This window comes from Neopsephotus bourkii, unplaced genomic scaffold (assembly GCF_033783945.1).
Source record: "Neopsephotus bourkii isolate Nb327-2 ecotype Australia unplaced genomic scaffold, CSIRO-AGI_Nbou_v1 NB_107, whole genome shotgun sequence".
NCBI lineage: Eukaryota > Metazoa > Chordata > Aves > Psittaciformes > Psittacidae > Neopsephotus > Neopsephotus bourkii.
In genome coordinates, this window is record NW_026900624.1 from 3,313,110 (window position 1) to 3,331,190 (window position 18,081).

Sequence of the window (18,081 nt, forward strand, 5' to 3'; positions counted from 1 at the left end):
CTAAAAATAACAATAAGATTCTACATGATACCATCCAGGTTATTCAACATCAATGTGAAAGACAGACTCTGCACTAGCACAGAGAAAAGATGTTATACATCAAGGTGCTGTAATTTATGCATTAAAGTTTTCAGGTCATGAAGAAAGCAAGGATTCAGTGCTCAACATCACACAGGTGGGAGCAAATGCTGCATTATACTTTGCAATCCCGTGCTAGTATTTATATAAAATTTCCATTATGAGCAGTGTTCCAAATATGAAGCAAACTGTACACTTACTGTATGTATAAAGTCCATCTTGACTCCTGTGATAATTAGCTCGTAACCAGCTTAACTACAAGATTTAGAAACACTGGTGTGTTTATGTTAACTCTCCGATGTCCACACAGTGTTTTCACTAATCACACAGCAACCACCTTCATTTTAAACATTTCAGGTTCCAAAAAACATCTGTGCAATGAGATGCTCCCTGATGACGATGTGTAGCCATATGCTACACTCCTCCTCCTCTCCAGAGACACAAGGGATTTTACTTTTACTCTGTATGTTTTTATGGCATAACAACAGTCTATCTTTCTTTTATGGCGTAGGATACAAAGCACATTGAAAGGTATTGGTGGGGCTCTTCTTCCAGGGCAATTTCAGGGTAGGAGTGACTAAGTTACAGCCCTAGCTTAAGATGAGTCTGTTCTCAGTAACTCACTGAAAAAAGAGAGAAAGCAGTGGGACCATATTAACAGCGCTACTTCTGTACAAGAGGCCCAGAACACTTCTTCTTACCTATACTATGTGGGCAAAGTTCCTTCAGTAAACTGTATCCACATCACAGCTTAAAAGCCTTGAATATTCCTAATAAAACCCAGTCCAAAGTCTAAGCACTTTGTAAAGTGGAATTTAAAAAAGCCCAAACCAAAAAGCCATATATCACAGGATAAACAGGAGCAAGAACTCTAGGTAAAATTAAAATGTTTTTTCAAGGCTACATGCCTATCTCTCATGACTGTAAACCCTGCTTGGGTTTGCATCATCTGGACCACTCAGAGGTTGAAGAAACAGCAGATCATATCCAAGGAACTCTGACAGGCTGATGATCTGGGTTTTGTAACATTAGCTCTTCAGCTTCTAGGTGCAATTGTAATTACATGCTATTGCACTCTTACCTTAGCTGCTGTCACTCTGTATTTTTTAAGTTCATTTCATAAATGCTCTTGCATAAGATATGGGGTTTAATGACAGTTAGGTTTCTACATTCTAATTTCTAGAAGCTGGGGGTTTATGCATGTAGTCTAAACAATGAGATTTGTATTTGATGGCTTCAGTTATATATAGTTCACTTTCAGGCAGCATATCCAAGGTGATAGGTAAAAGGCATATTAAGGACAATAGTGCAGTTACCCAAACAGCAGGAGAGGCAGCACAGGTGAACTAGCCAACCCAGCCCAATGAAGGCTGATGCTTGCTGAAGTGACTGAGCTGCTTCCAGCTCTGATTTACTGAAAAGAGACTTGAGACTTGCCTGGATGTAATGCCAAGCCCCAAGCCATGCTATTACAGACCCCAAGACCCAGACCACAGTGCAGAAGAGCCCGAATTTTGCTGACTGAATTTACTAGTCCCTATTAAATGCTGACAATTTGTGGATCAACACAAACAGCTGGAGATCTTCCACCTTTTGCCCCTCATCCCCTCTGTTCTCATGCCTGGTAGTATGGAAATGTCCCAGCTGGCAGAAAGCTCTTGGCTCAGACTGCAGGGGAAAGCTACAAAGCAGTTTTGGGCTAGCACTGGCCCCAGGGGTTGGAGAGGTGCATCATCATGGCACATGCAATGAGTTAGCACACATGGGAGCCAGCACACCTCTGCAGCATGGTTTATCTGAAATAGATAGCCTACTAATGCAGCCTTCAGAGAGGGTTGTCTCACTACCCTATTTGTATTGCCACTGCAATACTGAAGCCCACATGAAAACAGCTATTTCTCAGTGAAGTTATCACTGCCCAGGCCTAAACAAGAACATCTGGAAACCCCAGCGAAGATCACCAGAACAAATCTAATCTCTTGGTGCTGATTTGCTACCTACGCTATTTAGACAGCTCTTGTGCATACACTTGCTCCCTGGCTGCTGCTTCTACTTCTGGAATAAAGAAAAAAAAAAAAAATCATACACATCCTCCTATCACACGAATAATGAGATTTAAGTTTACCCAAGAAACATTGTGCAGTAACATATTCCCTTTGAAATATATTTTGAAGCTACACCACATGTAAATCATTTCCTTTTTTCATATTTGTCTCCTCAGAGACCTAGACTTGGTCCTAATTATCCTCTTGTGAAAATTTATCCAGCAGAGGCAGAGATATTCCTGCTAAGGACCTTTCCAGTAAAACTGCCCCAGTGAATGCTGATGCTTAAATCAGTGAAAATCCATGTTCACATCTAGCAACAACTTCCTGAAAAACTGATACAGAAATTACCTAAAAATGAAATGGCTTTGTTGAAATGAAAATAAAGGTTTGGTGGGGGACGAATAGGAAAAGCAAGTATTTATTTCATTTTTTTAATTTCATTTATTCCTTGGTGTTCGTTGCTTAATACAGATCAATTTATTACCCTAAAGATCAATGGCAACTTTTGCAATTACAATCATGGTTTGGAGGGAAGTGTTGCTATAGCAATATCAACCATAGGAAGGAAATCCACATCTTTCTACATTATTTCTACATATCATCATTTTTTATGGCATAGCGCTCTAGCAGAAAAGGGCACAGTAGATCAATAGTAATGCCTATTTTAATCACATAGGCGTAGTCTGGAAAAGTGTTTCACAGAAACACATTGAACAAGGAAACGAAAGACCATGACCACACATTAAGTAAGGTTCTGTTTGTTTTAGTTACTTGAGTGTTGTTCCTGGAATCAGCTTACATCAGCTGAAGTCAACAGTTTAAATCCAGGCTTTCCGAAACTGACTCTTAGTGGATTCAGAACATGAAATGTTTTTGTTTTTTGGGGTTTTTTCCCTGTTCTCTACATAATCACAAGCAACCTAAATGAGATCTGATATACCTTAAACTGGTTTGACTCCCAGCAACCTCAGGTCTGCAGGGTTTCTTGGCTCAGGCATTAAGTGAAAGAAATAAAACTGGTTTGGGACTGGAATCAGCCCTGAAGTGATACAGCCACATTTGCATGGCCCTACCCCTGATGCAGCTGTTATTGATGTCAATCTGGGAGTCAGATAAACCACCAAGAATGACCAACATATGACTGCAATACCTTTTCCTGGCCAGCCCCAAGGGAGGGCTGGTGCCCAGGGCACACTTTGTGATACTCCCACCCACAGGCTTCTGGCCATGGGACTTTGGCTGAGGGTTTGGGGAACTGGGGCTTTGGGTGTTTTGTTCTTTCTTGTGCAAAGGTTGACCCCATTCTGTCTGTCTCCACTCCTACTTTGGATTAGTGATAAAATCATACTCCCAATTATCCTGGCTTAGAGTTGACTATTTTTTCCCCTTTCCATGAGTTGGCTTCTTCAATTATGTCTTGCAGAGATCACAATCACAGTCAGATTTAAAAGGACGAAGCAACTCAACTGAAAACAATCATCCACATTGATCTGTGAAAACAGACTTCTTATGATCCTGACAGCTGATTTGTCTCATGTCCTTTTTATTTTTGACAAATTACTTTGAACAACAGATTTCTACACCTTTTTATAGCTCCTACCACACCTAGAATGAGAAGGATGTAATAGATAGTAAAATAGATGTAATTCTTAATAAACAATATTAATTCAACTGCAATACAGATTACTTGTACTCCTATGGATCCACCATTCTAGACACAGAAATGTCATCACCTCACAAAATTCTCCCTCCACATTGCATAATCCTGCTGTCCTGGGCAGACTAACTTATTGGAAGTTAGAATCATAGAAGAGCTGGTTGGAAGGAACCTCTGCAGATCACCAGTTCAGCCCTCTGCTTGAAGAGGGTCTGTCACCAATGCTAAACTAGGTCATCCACAGCTTGGGACAGCTGAGTCGTGCAAAGCCTCCAAGGACAAACTCCAGCACCTTTCTGGGTGATGTTGGAAGTCTTGCACTACTCCAGTTAAAAACTTTTTTCCTAATGGCCAGTCTGAACTTCTCAAGCTACAACCTGTGACAGTTCCTCCTTGTTTTTACAATCTGCCACTAGTAAGAGTTCAGCTCTACAGTCATTCTAACTCCTCTTCAAGCAGTTACAGACTTCTATGAGATTCACAGAATCACAAAATGCTTTGGTTTGGGAGGGACTTTAAAGCTCATCTAGTTCTAACCCCCTGCCACGGACAGGGACACCTCCCATTAGACCAGGTTGCTCCAAGCCCCGTCCAACCTGGCCTTGTGCAGGGATGCAGCAGCCAAAACTTCTCTGGACAACCTGTTCCAGTATCTCACCACCCTCACTGTTATACACCCATATCTCCAAATAGCCATATCAACATGAAACCCAGAGAGATTGCCCCTTAGTTTCTCTTTTTGGCCAGAATGAAGAAGCCCAGTTCCCCCAATGTCTCCTCACTGCTTATGAGTCCATGGCTCAAATCACCTTAGTAGTCCTCTGTTACAACCTCTAAATTTTTCAGACACTGTCTTTTTCATCTGAGGAACCTCAAAACTGAGTGGAGAAACTCCTTACTGAACAGTGCTGAGGAAGACAACTTCCCCTGATCTGCTGAGCATACTTCTCATTTAGACCACAATGCCATTTGCCTTATTTGCAATGAAAATGTGTCACTGGCTCATTTTCAATTTGGCAGCAACCATAATACCCCTCTGCCTTCCCACAGATGTTCTGTTCAGCCAGTTGCTAATCCATCTTGTACTGTTGCACAGTGTTAATCTACATAGGCACAGAACTTCACAATTGCTCTTACTGAACTTCATGAGATTTCTGTTGGCCCAAAGCTCAGATTTCTCAAGGTCCAGGTGAACTGGATTTCTACCATTAGGTGTATTAAACTCTCTTGCCTGCCAATTTAATGGGATCTACAGCTTTTCTCAGGGCGCACTGTCTAACCATCTAGATAACTAATAGAGATGTAACTTCACCAGCCCAACACCTCACAGTCCACTTGTTATGTGTCCCTAATGAATCACTGAGCTACTGAAGACTATCCTTCGAACCCAGACATCCACGCAATTTACAATCCATCTAACAATCCATATCTGCCAGCTCATACTTCCACAGCTTCTTCAATGAGAGATGATAAAAACCTCACTGAAGTCAAAGTCAGCAAATACTATATCAACAAATGTCCCCACATCTACATACTTAGCCATATAATTACAAAAGGCACTCAGGTTGGTCAAGTATGACTTGCCCTTGGTACATCTGAGCCACTGTTTCTGAATAACTTCTCATCCTTCTGCCATTTGAAAACAAATTCCCTGAGGCATGATACACAATATTTCCAGGAATTGTGGTAACTCTGACTGGCCTATATTCCCTAAACTCTCCTTCTTCGAGATGCGTGTAATGATAGCTTTTCCTTAGCCTCCAGGGAACTCTATGCCATCTTTTTTTTTCATAGAAAACAGAACTGCAATTGCAGCATCCTAGCATAAATCCCATCCAACCTGATGGATTTGGCTATAACCTGTTTTTCTAAGTAGTTCTGAAGAGTAAAATACTCTTTGTTTCCTGAGCAGCACTGCTTAATTATGTTCTCCTAGGCAAACTTTGCTTTTGTACAAAATCATATTTGTATGCTCAATTCCACACTGCTTGGGCACCGAGAACACAGTATTTATCCTTATCTCTCACCCTTATACAATAGGCAAGTGCCCTACACCCTGATTCGAATGAACAGACATCTAGCAAAGGTACTTCTTGCAAGTAGCCAGTGGTATTTTTGAAAGAAGAGAAACTAAGTCTTCAGAGCACTAGGCCTCTAAATACTGATTAAGGGAGAAGAATAGAGAGCTGAGAAATACCCACAGCACAAACAGAAAATGTTTGACTCTACCCTTAACAGTATCTCAAAATAACTGAAGAAATCCAGAAAAAGGGTAACTCACCTTTCTGACACATGACCTTAAACTTGCTTAACAGGACTAAAATTACTAGATTCCACTTGGATTCTGCTAAGATGTGGCTCCTTCAAGGGAAGAAGAGAGATCCAGTAAGAGTTCCCTTCACTCATATTAGAGACCTCATTGCTCTCTTGACAAAACTGCCTGGTTACCTTCCTGAATACTCAGTGCAAGACTGCTACCTACCCTTTCCTCTGAATTTACCAGGGAACTATGATCTGATGCAAACTTCTCATTACTTTCTTGAGAGTCGAGAAAAAAAAGAGGACACAAATGTTTTCTTAGTGCGGTGCTTCCAGGGGTCTTCAGAAACCCTACTGCACTGCTGCCGGCTCTCGGTGCCAAGTTAGAACAAAAGAAGTCAAGCCATTTCCACCACACAGAGTTTTTAAACATCACTTCCTACCACATGTGGTAATATAACACGTTTTTACTGTGTTAATCTAATTTTCGTTGTTAACAGTGGGGAAGGAAACACAAGTGCAAAGCACTATGTTTGCTCCTCTTCTTTCAGCCTGTGGTGCACTGGCAGGCCTCTAGATCCGATTTGAAATCTACCACATTTACGTAATTTCCACATACCTTGTACCATAGATTACCACTCATGTCCTTTGCTATTTTCCTTTGGCTTTCAAGTACTAATGCCACATTATTAACAGGAAAAATGCACAATTCCAGTGATCATACAACTAGACACGAAGCACAGATACAAGAGACTCATTATGCCAATAAAATAATTTTCTGGTGGAAAACATTCTTAAGATGATAGAGACGACTTCATCAGTGCTCCAGCACATTCTGTACTCATATCATGAAGACCTGGTGGAGATATATTAGTATAATTTTTATGTTTATTGTAAGACATCAGAACACATGTTCTCTTGCTAACATTACACCACATATTTATTTGCAATACATGATTTAATCAATGGAGAAACACTCAAGATAAAAAAGTGGCTTCTACAGTTTAGGCTTACAACTTACTAATAGGAAAAGTCCGGAAACCTGAGATATTTTACCTTATTTTTTCAGCCAGATTCTTTAAGCATTTGCTTTTTTTTTTTTTTTTAAAAGTGCATTTCCATAAATTATGGAAAAGATGGCATTTTAAAAAGATAAAGCAATGAGGTATGACCTTTTCCTCACAGAATTACAGTTACCCTTAATGTATTTTCCTGTTCTCAATCTTCCTGAGCCTTCAAAACAAGTGCCAAATAGATGAAACACCTCCATTGGTACAAGTGGAAAGTTCTGGTTTGGTAAGATGTTTGCACAACACTGTACAGAACAAAAAAACTACCTCTGGGACACCCTCGTGAAAATTCTATAATTAACATAAAGGAAGCTGCTGCTGGCAATTATGAGCACTTGAGATAAAAGTATCCCAAACAGGATATTTTGGGCTCTGTATTTTGTATGGACAGGACACAACGTTGCACATAGCAGAGAAGAATTTCACAGACAGACAAAAAGAGAAGAGAAGGAGTGCAAGGAGGTGCCCATTTTATTTTATAAATGAGTCAGCAGTATGGGGTGATATTTACACAGAGCTACATGGAACAAAGTATCTAATGCTGCCAATGCTACTCTAGAGTGAAAATGCAGGCAATACATTGAAAAAACATGTTTAGAGTAAGAATACATAAAAGGATTTGCATGCATCACATGAAAAAAGAATCTCATTTTCTTGATTACTTCCAACTATCAGTCATAATAAATTTAGTTCAGTTTTGTTACCCACAAAACAAGATTAACAAGTGAATGCTGTGAAACCTAGTTCTATATTCCACTTTTTATTTGTATAGCACTTTAAGGGCTCACAGTCACAATCACATTAGTCACATCAGGTGTAGGCGTATGTGGAAAATAACAGAAATACTCTCTCTGAAAGCACCCTGTCATTTAATGAAAGATAGCTTTACTTTTACAGTATTGTGACTGTTTTCACATTTTGAACACATGAACCTGAGATCAGAGATGAGTTCCTGTGAAGGGCTCCAGATCACCTTACTTCATTACCCAGAACAAGAGTTGCCATGGAAATTAAGTGTTAGTGATAAGTAGAGTACTGGGTTTCTGATAAAATGCAGATTACCTGGCTTCAAAAAACAAGAACTTCCCCATCTTCAAGGATGCGATCTATGGTCAGCAACAGAAATTCTGGCATCTCATATTATTTTTTAATTTTTCAATAGGACTATCCAATTTTTGATGACACTGAGAGTTAGATGTGCCAGCCTATAACCTTTAAGACTGGAAGTTTAAAATCATATTTAACTTCAAGAGCAAATCAGAGGCATTAAAGAGCAACCTGTCCTCATATGCATGTCACTATCCTTTTCTGAGGGAAATCTAGTCTTTCAGAAAAGACAACAGAAATGTATTCAGTATTAATGCAACTTCAGCCTGTTTATGATTCAGCAGCAGAAAGGTGGCTATTGAATTACAACCTTATGCTACTTGAAAACCAAAGCCATAGTAAATATAACATTAACAGGAACCTGACAAGGAAGACCCTTCTACTTCTAAGTGGTGTAGTATGAGCAACTAACGCATCTCTATGCTGTGACTGACCTGAAGTCATGTCAGAGCTTAGGTTTGCATATGCAGCTGGTTCAACAGTATTACTCTGTTGGTGAAGTCCAGAGTCTTTAAATATGGAATATAATCACACCACCTTGGAAACACATAGTTTCATCTGACCCCTCGCTTGCTTGCCAGAAATTCTCTGTAAACAGTACCTAATCAGTTCCTGAAAAACCCTGAGCAAGCCAAAGCACTAGGCTTTCCATTGGTGAAGAATTCAGTGTTACCCTCTGCAGACAAACAACTGTATATGGCCTAATACAAATATTCAGCATAAAAGAATACTGGACCCATGTACAAAGCATTCCAGGACCCGGATGAGAAATGCATCAAGATCTAACATTTACCATCAAATCAATATATAGTTTATGATGCCCTGAGACCTTGAATTCCAGTATAGTAGAAACCAACAGGCTGCTTTGAGATTACACAGGAAAAGGCAGCAATCACTGAACATAAACATAAGAATGAAGAAAAATTAAGACTACAGCTAGACAATGTTACAGTTATCTGCATGACACCCAAGGTTTTCCTCTGAGTTAACAGGTCTGACCACTGCATCTAGGTGCAAGATCTGATGGTTGTTTTGATACATACAGCAGAGCATGGCATGAACACCCTGGTACCCCATAGCTCCTTGCTGTCTTCTCTCTGCAACAGTGTCATCAAGTTTATTTCAGATGCAAAGAAAGGCACAAAGAAAGTAGAGAGGGAATGACTGACATTTTGTTCCATACGTACTAGGAGCATATGAGCTCAGTCACTTTGCTCTGGAGTATCTAATTCTAATAAAGATAGTAGTGATGAGGGCTTGAAGGAGGTCACTGGTAGAAGACAGAGTCATTCAATGTCTATAATGTCTTGATCTGGGATTTCACTTTTCCTGCAGATGGCAAACTGAAGCGCTCCATAGGGAAGTACAAGCAGAATAACATCAAAGCAATAATGTACATTACTGGAGAAAGGCTCATAGGGCACGTACAGAGCTAGGCTGAGAAGTTTCAGCTGCAGTCATGGGAATAGTGGAATTTACTGCATGCAATGTTAGACTACATGTATCAGAGCTTCACATCTGCATAAATACACATTTGATCTTAAAAGCAAGCAGACTGTTTCTTTGCAGTCTGCAGGATCAGAAGTAAAGCAGTGAGGTTGCAGCTACACGAAGCAATGGTTAACTTAAGGGTATAATTCTGTCTGCCACATTTAATTTAGAAATGTGGATACGTGAGAGTTTGGGTGTCTTACTAATGGCCTCGGGACCAGAAGTCTCAGTCTCTTCAAAAATGTTGCATCCAACAAAGGAGTTGTTGGGTGACATTCGATTAAATAGCCACAGGAAATCCAGAAACAGTCCTGGTCTGTGACATTCCTCTTGACTTACAGCTAGAAGCAATGAATATGTCAGTGCATGCACAAAAGTTTTGCTAAGGGCTCCTTCTCTAACAAAATTTCATCCTCAATATTGCCCTTAAAATGAGGTTTAAACAGAATCATGCCATCCATTTCAGACCAACTGATAACAAAATTATGTCCCCTTGACAGCACTGTGAACATCTACAACATCAGAGAGTGGTTTATGTTGGGCACACAAGTCCTTTTCTCTCTGTTTCTCCCCCTCTCCCACACAACAGAGTACTTATATAGTCTCCTACTTGAGGTATGGGCATATAATGGAAGAATTTCAGAAGAAACTTAATTTTATACTTAAAGAGAAAGATTTTTAATGTTAATGCCCAACAGAACTGCGTGTTTGTGAATAAGCAGTGACAGGTGGTAAAAACAGATGGTTTTGAAAAGATCTGCGGCAGTCCCTGGCTCCGCTATCCTGGTGGCTCCACAGGATACTGGCAGAAAAAGCAGTTCCCCTCCTCTTTTTTCCTCACCTCACTCAAGGAAATGAGCAGCAGCTGACCTTACCGGTTGCCACAAAGACAGGATAGGACTCGCAAGGCTCACTTGCTCCCATTCTTCATTCCACCTCAAAACTGCTTCTGCCTTATTGCTGAAGTCCAGACAAATGAAAGACATTGACACAGACTAACCAGCCAGGAGGTCATCTGACAGGAGCCACAAGACCACCTCTGTGTTTGCTGGTCCCAACCAGGAATATGTCAGGCAGAGCTCCTGGTTTCAGCAGTCTGGCATTGGGGTTATTCATCACAGATCTTGACCACTCTGCCTCTGGGAGTTGCTTCTGCATGCATTATTTCTGAACACACCAGAGAGCAGTATCTAAAAGTGAGCATCACTAAATGCTCCAGTGAATCCAGGCAGAAACACCTGCCTTCCAGCACAGACCACCACTGACAGCACTAGCTCTTGCTCCGGAAGGCCTTAGTGATGCAAAAGGCATCTCAGATGCTTCAACCCTGTGTAACCAAACAAACTTTCACAAGTGGTGAATAACCTTGTGTCATTAGTCATGGAGTGATTCTGCAGTGGGGAGCAAAGCTCAGAGAAGCACAATTATTCACATTATATCTCAAAACAGAGTGAGCAGGCAAAAAAAAATATTTCATAGGACAACAAGAGCACTAACAGAAAAGTGTATTTCCAAATGAGTGCTGTGTGTTTGGTCAAAACAGTGCTGATTGCTGCAGCTACAACCCTCTCCAAATTATTGTTGTTTGTCCTTAGGGAGCGAAGAGCCACTACTAATGGGGAATCAGTGCTAGCTTCAGGCTGTTGCTTTCTTCACGCTGCATCAGCTGCAACACACCACTACTTAAAGTCATTGGTAACTCTGTTTCAAGTCACCTATAAAGATGACCCAGGCAATTTCACATACCCCCAATGAATCCTTAAATGGTACCACCTCTGGTTACTATCAAACCCATCTGTAGAGCCCATTGTTAACACCAAGGTGCACCTATCGCAAAGAACCTTTTAAAAGACTGCTGTACTCTGTTAATACCACAATTTGTGAATACATTAAGAATCTCCCTTTTAGGATTTACTAAGTTGTATTGCAGGAATTACATTCCCAAAACAGGCCTGCACCTCTTCTATGTAGCATCTGTTTTTCAGATTTTCCTCAAAACCAGGTCTGCCCGATTAACTCAATGTCAACGTAACACTCTTGATTTCCAGGTCTTTAAATAGTGTGTGTATCTTTGTAAGAATCTTTTCCTTATTGTTAATCTATGGCATTGTTTGCAAAATTGCAATCAACTTACATTTTCATAATTTCACTCACAATATGAAGGTAGTTTGTGAAGGAAATAAGAGAATTCTAGAGAGGGCTGTGACACTACAGTGCATTCAGCATCCCCTGAATAAGAAAAGGGCCCTCTTGAACCATCTAAAGCACACTGTTTATATGAAATGCACATTCTTTACATGAAATCAGGGAAACTTTCTTTCCTTCAGTCAATAAGACTTATGTTTGCTTTCAGGAAGGTAAAACAAGAAAAAGGAAGTTGTTAATCCAGCTGGCTCCAGTTTTATACAACATTGCAAAAAAGCAGTGAAAACGGAGTTTGCTATAAAGGTGCACACGAGCTATTTGAACCTGGAATCAGAAACTTACGGAAACTCATTTCCAGAGAATACCTCATGGTAAAAATGACTCTCACCTTTGGGTGCAACAAACTATGGATCTGGGATTGGGTAAGGAAAGGCTGAAAGACAGCTTTAGAAACTAAATTGTAAGCATCCAGATTTGTGACCAGTCTTGCCATTCTTGCATGCAATACAGTCATTAAGTTTTGTGCTTGTTCTGTTAACCCCACAGGAAAGCTTACCACTTCTCAAAGCAGACAGAGGTGATGGACACTGGCATAACGAGTAAAAATTTATATGAAATGAGAAAAACCTAGAGTATACATCTCTTCCAGGCACAGCTGATTACTTCCAGGAATTACTGGAATTTATTTACAATTACTTCCAGGAAGGAGAAAACATTGGAGTTAAACACAATAGCATATTTTTGTGACACAAGGTATTTTCTTTGTGAGCATGGGCAGAAGAACAGAGCCCTGTGCAGTATCCACTCACTCAAAACTGCATAAGCATAGGTACACACAAAGAGAAACACACATACAAGCAACTCTTTTAAACAACAGCTAATACAAGCTTAGAACTGAACACAATTATAGTTGAAATACAGGCATTTTTGCCAAACCTTCAGTATGCCTCATGTTTTAACAAAAATGAATGTAGCAAGAGATTTGAGGGAGAAGGATTTCCGGTTTCCAGTAATTACCAGTAGAACATTAATTATATTCCTACACACAAGATCTCACTATTGATCATTTCACTCTGTGAAGGCCTGTTTGGCTGTAATTTTAACACTGTATGTCACCCAAAGACAACTACATTTTCTAAAGAAAACCTGAAAGCACTATTTAGATGAAAATCTAAAAAAAAAAAAAACCAACAAAAAACAAACCCACCAAATACCCCACAAAATATCTACCCCTGATGGCGTTAAGAAAGTAAGCCTAAGTTACAGGCTTACCATTCAAAAGTGAATGGAAAAATACAATAAAAGACAAAGCATCACACTCGTCCCTGTGATAACAAATGAAAATGAACTTTTGCCAGATGTGACTGCATACAAAGAGGTATGAGATACTAGACGTGCATAGTGACTCCACAGTGACACTACAGAGCAGGGACCAATTCACACAAGTCCAATAGACCTCCCAAGAGACAACAAGCCAGGGAAATGCTCCCCCATGACTGCTCCCTATGGCTATGACCATCCTATGCTGAGAAATTTATGCTGTTGGTATCATCATAGCTACAAAAAACGCATGCCACAAACCTGCGCTTTATCAGCGCAGGCCATGTGCAAACACAGAGCAAAAAAAAAAGAGACTGTAGCTGACATAGGCAGCAATTTAAATACAGGATAGGCAGGCTTAGAAGCAACAGGAGTGGTGATGAGGGTATAAATCAGGTCAGTGGCAGAACTTACCCCAAACCTAAATTCAGAGCTCTACATCCTGAGCAGAGAGAGGTAAGATTCTACCATGACAGGGTAAGGTCTCACCTTCTTCAAGAACACGGGTATTTAAAACAACTGTTTGTCCTTCAAGTTGCCTCTTTTTTTTTTCAGTTCATCAGGCCCTTAAAGAATATGTCTGCACAGGTGACTGGAGACACACATGGAACTCTCTTCACTGTCCAAACACACCAGCTACAAGCCAAACTAAACCTGGAAGCCATGCAGAAGTGTTAGCACTGAGTGAGCTCATTAGTCTGCAGGTCCATCATCATTTTAATTTGGACCAAATGGGACTCTTACTGAGTGTGATGAGGATCGGTTTGCTCTTCCCCCAAGTGCACGTCTCTGCTGACTCCTCAGTGCATTTTAGTCATACATTGAGTCAGACCCAGGAACTCATCCAACTGAAAACCAGGCCAACAGCAACAACAGGAGTGGATTTGCTGGTACCATGCGTGATAGTACCAATGCAAGTGAGAGATCAGGAATGTGTAGCCAGAGGTGAGGCGGGCAGGCTGACCCTTTGGCAGGAACACACATTTATGGCAAATTAAAATCACTGCTCAACCACACCCTCTGCCTTGCAAGAGCTGCAAGTTTCAGTTAGATCCAAGACAGCTTCACATTTGTACGGGTGAACAGCTCCTGGACAAGGACGACCTTTGTGTGAGTTTGTTGAGCCAGGGAAGTGAATGTGCTAGAGATACTTATTTCTAGGTATGTTTGGAGATGCCTCACTCTTTCCATGACTTACTGCTAATAACTTAGATAATGTTAATCTCATTGGACAGCATTTAAATATTCAAACTTCCATTTCTTAAGCCTCCTTTGTGGATGCATGACCCTTACAAATAAGAATGCTCTATTTCTGATAGTAATAATGGGATAATCATGCAGTTACAGAGCAATGCCTACATTATCCTGCACAGCAACTCTCCCCAACATTTTCCTACGAACACAGCAAAACCAGACAATATCTGATCAGTTTTCCCAACCCCACTGAGTTACTATCCACTGCCCTTCAGCTTCTATGAGCCCCTCAAATCTGTGGTTATCACACACAAAAGGGGGTCTCTCCCTCTTTCCCATTTCAAAACATGTATTCTTTTTCTCCTTCCCTATGCTCTCACTCACATGATCTGCTCCTTGTATAGATCAGAACTACTCATCACTGGGGGGAAAAAATGGCAAATGGATCAGAATTAGGAGCTTCCGAGCTGGAACGTAAGTCTAATGCTGCTGACTTCCCCCTTGGGAAAAGGATCTGCTCTCTGCCTCAGGAATTGAAGTCATCTGTATATGAGAGATTTCTGGCCACTCATTCATGTTGCTCTACTGTACCATGCAGACCAAATGGCAGTCTCTGTGGCTTTTGTCATATTACCCATATTCTATGCCACAATCCTTCTACCCTGTCATCACCATGTCTCCCTGTCAGCACCCCCACCCTTCCATCCAACCCCTGATATCCAGGTCTGTCAGATCTGAACCGACTTTGGGGAAAGCACAAGAAGTTTATCAAAGCTGGCTCCGTAACAGAGCCTTGAACTTTGTGCCTCTCTTAAAAGGCTATGTCCTACTACTTTTCTCGCAGTCTGTCTCCAGATTCATTTTTTGCTCTGCGGACATGCTATGGGTTTTACATAATCAGGCTTTTCTTACATGGTCTTCAAGATGTTATACAACTACATTTTCCCACCACTAATTTCAACAACACTTAATAGGGATTAGAATTGAAACCCAAATTGGCAGAATTGAGGAATTTGCACCTTTGTTACAGTATCAGATGCATCCTCAAACATCCTCTATAGTAAAAGGTTGACCTAAATCTGCTATTGCTTCATGTTTAATTCAGATACCTTTGAGTGTATCTCTTCCACCCCCCCCCCCCAATTTTCTATTCTCATCACTCGTGTATTGAGGTTTATGGTGACTTCACTTAGACAAACACTCAACTGTTTCAAAAATTTGTTTCTACAAAACTATAGTTTATCAGAGGGAGAGAACACAGCAGATCTGGAGCTTAAACCACTATGCTATATTCAACCACTATGCTATAAACAGGTACTTTACAACTTCTCTAGAGCAACCACCAGTGTGATCTTCTAAACTATGCACTTACTTCAAAGACAAGGCGAGTACATTACACAGTAATGAACAGAACTTTCACTTTCCTATTCAAGAACATTACAGGTAAGCAGGAAATGATGATGCTTTTGATACAGTAGGTGCAAAAGAAAACAAACTCCAGCAGTAGATCTCTGAACTGTCTCCAGGTTCTTATCAAGTGGGAATAAACGCTCCCAGAATGCCAGCATATGAAGTACACTCCAAAGTAATGTGTCAAAACAATGTATTGGCCATGGCATTGAAAGCCTCTGAAAGGCCATGCATTGTATTACACGTTTTAGGATCACCTATTAGTTCAAATTACACTTAACACAAATTCATCTGAGCCAGGATCAGAGTAGGTATGGATTTTGGAGCACATCTTCTAGCCTAATAATGACCTTCACCAATAGCAAAATCTCAGTCTAAATGAAGACGCAAAACTAGTCTTTTGATTTAATTTATCGTGCATTATCTGTGAGCAAAAGGCCTCCCATTTAGTTTAGCTGCCCCACTGCAAGGTAATGGTCTGTCATTAGTTATTTATCTCTCTAGCTATGCCCTTAAAAGGTTCCTAGGCAAACATGTAAAAGCAAATTGGTCTGAGTAACAGCATTACTGTAAAGGACTGTGAAAGACAAGATAGGGTCACGTGATTCTAGTTTCTAGAAAACCAAGGATATCCTCACAGGATCCTGTAACAAATTTTAGGTTAAATCTTTGTGGTCCCACGTGGGCAGCAGGGATATCCACTAAATTCCCAATCAAGTGACAGAAAACAGCACCAAGGCTCAGAATAAGGAGCCCTCCTTTTATCACTGTTAACTCTACTGCTAATACTACACTTTTTAAACGAAAATAAAGATGTATGGGCCTAACAGCTGGAGAAACAAAAAGGCAAGCCTCCCCTAAAAACGTATCAGATTTTTAGTTCTGTTTTACAGCATCGCGCTGAAGATTGCCCTTACCCGGAGCAAGCCCTGCGGTGAAAGGGAGCAGGAGCCGCTCCCCACATTCTCTCCTCATTCACAGGGTTGCACCGCGGCTACAACTCTCCCAAGCAGGCACAGAAGCGCCAGTTGGGCTGGGGCCGCTGCTCCCGGGGCACCGCCCAGCGCCGGAGGGTCCGGCCCGGTCCCGCTCCACGGACGCGTCCCCGCTGCCCCGGCTTGCCCCCGGTCAGCGGTACCTGCCCGGCACGACCCCGCTTGGCGCGGCCCCGGCGGAGCCTCCCGCCACCGCCGCAGCGGCTGTAGCCGGCCCAGCCCGGCCGCCTGCTCCCCTATTCCTCCCCTGCTGGGCATCATCCTCTACAGCGGCGCCTCCTCCTCTTCCTCCTCTCTCCCCCCTTATTTCGCTTTCCCCTATGTCCCCCAGCGGGTTGTTACCTTCGGTTACCGTTTTTCCGAGTAATTCCTGTCTCCAAACCGCTGCCCCCACCTTCCCTAGCACACAAGCAACTCCCAGCAAAGAAAGAGAGGAGGGAAAAATAAATGAAAAAGAAAGGAAGAAAAAATATTACAAGCCGCTCTCCTCCTCCTCCTGTGGGTCTGGTACTATATATCCGGCCGGGGGAGGGAGGAGCAGCGCCTCTGCTCTGCCTTCCCCTCTGCTGCCTCTTGCACTGAGCGGCTGCGGCCGCGCGGAGCCGGGGAGGAAGGCGGCTGCCTGCCCGAGGATGCGGACCGGCTCTTCTCCTCCGCCCTGCCTCGCTCCGCTCCGCTGCCGTGCGGCCGGGACCCGGCTACACGGCAAGCGGCGTGTCTGCAACGGGTGCCGCTAGCACGCCAGGCACACCGGGGGGGCCCTCTTCCCCTGCCGCCGGCAGCAGTCAGACCCGTGTGTCGTGCCCTCACCCCGCCTCAGACCGCCCCTTCTCCCCCAGTCCCCGCCGTTGCCGGCATCGCCCAGCTAGGCAAAGCCACGTTTCGCTGCCCGCTCCCTGCGCATTCGGCCTCCGTTACCCTTGCCGCAGGGTACCCGCGCACGCCGCCGCAGCACCTCTCGGAGGAAGGCAGAAGAGAGAGCGAGAAAAGGCTCCCTCCCTCCCGTCGGGCTCCCTTCGTTACCGGAGTGCCGGGGCTCCTCCACCGGCGCGGCCGCCTCCGGGCTCCTGGGGACGTGCGGGGGATTTTCAGCGCCTCTCCCCGAGCCCCTGCCCTCGGCCTCCTCCAGCTGCCTGCCGTGGACAGCCGGGGGCTGCGGAGCAAGGCTGGGCTGCAGCCCCTGCCCGCGCCCGGGAGGCGAAAGGGGGGTGGGGGGGAGGGGGAACGGACCGAGAGCTTTCTAAACCCAAGACGAAAAGGCAGGGCAAGTGGTCCCCCGGGTGTCCTCCAAGGTTATTACACCTCCT

The 18,081-nt window shown here is 42.7% G+C and overlaps 1 protein-coding gene across 1 annotated transcript in view; it reads right to left on the bottom strand.

Annotated features, from left to right (window-relative positions):
* The window catches only part of FAR2 (fatty acyl-CoA reductase 2), a 137,109-nt gene extending 119,598 nt beyond the window's left edge, over positions 1-17,511 (bottom strand). The window contains exon 1 of the mRNA XM_061358116.1: positions 17,127-17,511. The gene's annotated coding sequence lies outside the window, so the exon portion shown is untranslated. The remainder of the gene's footprint in view (positions 1-17,126) is intronic.
* Between the last annotated feature and the right edge of the window lie 570 nt (positions 17,512-18,081).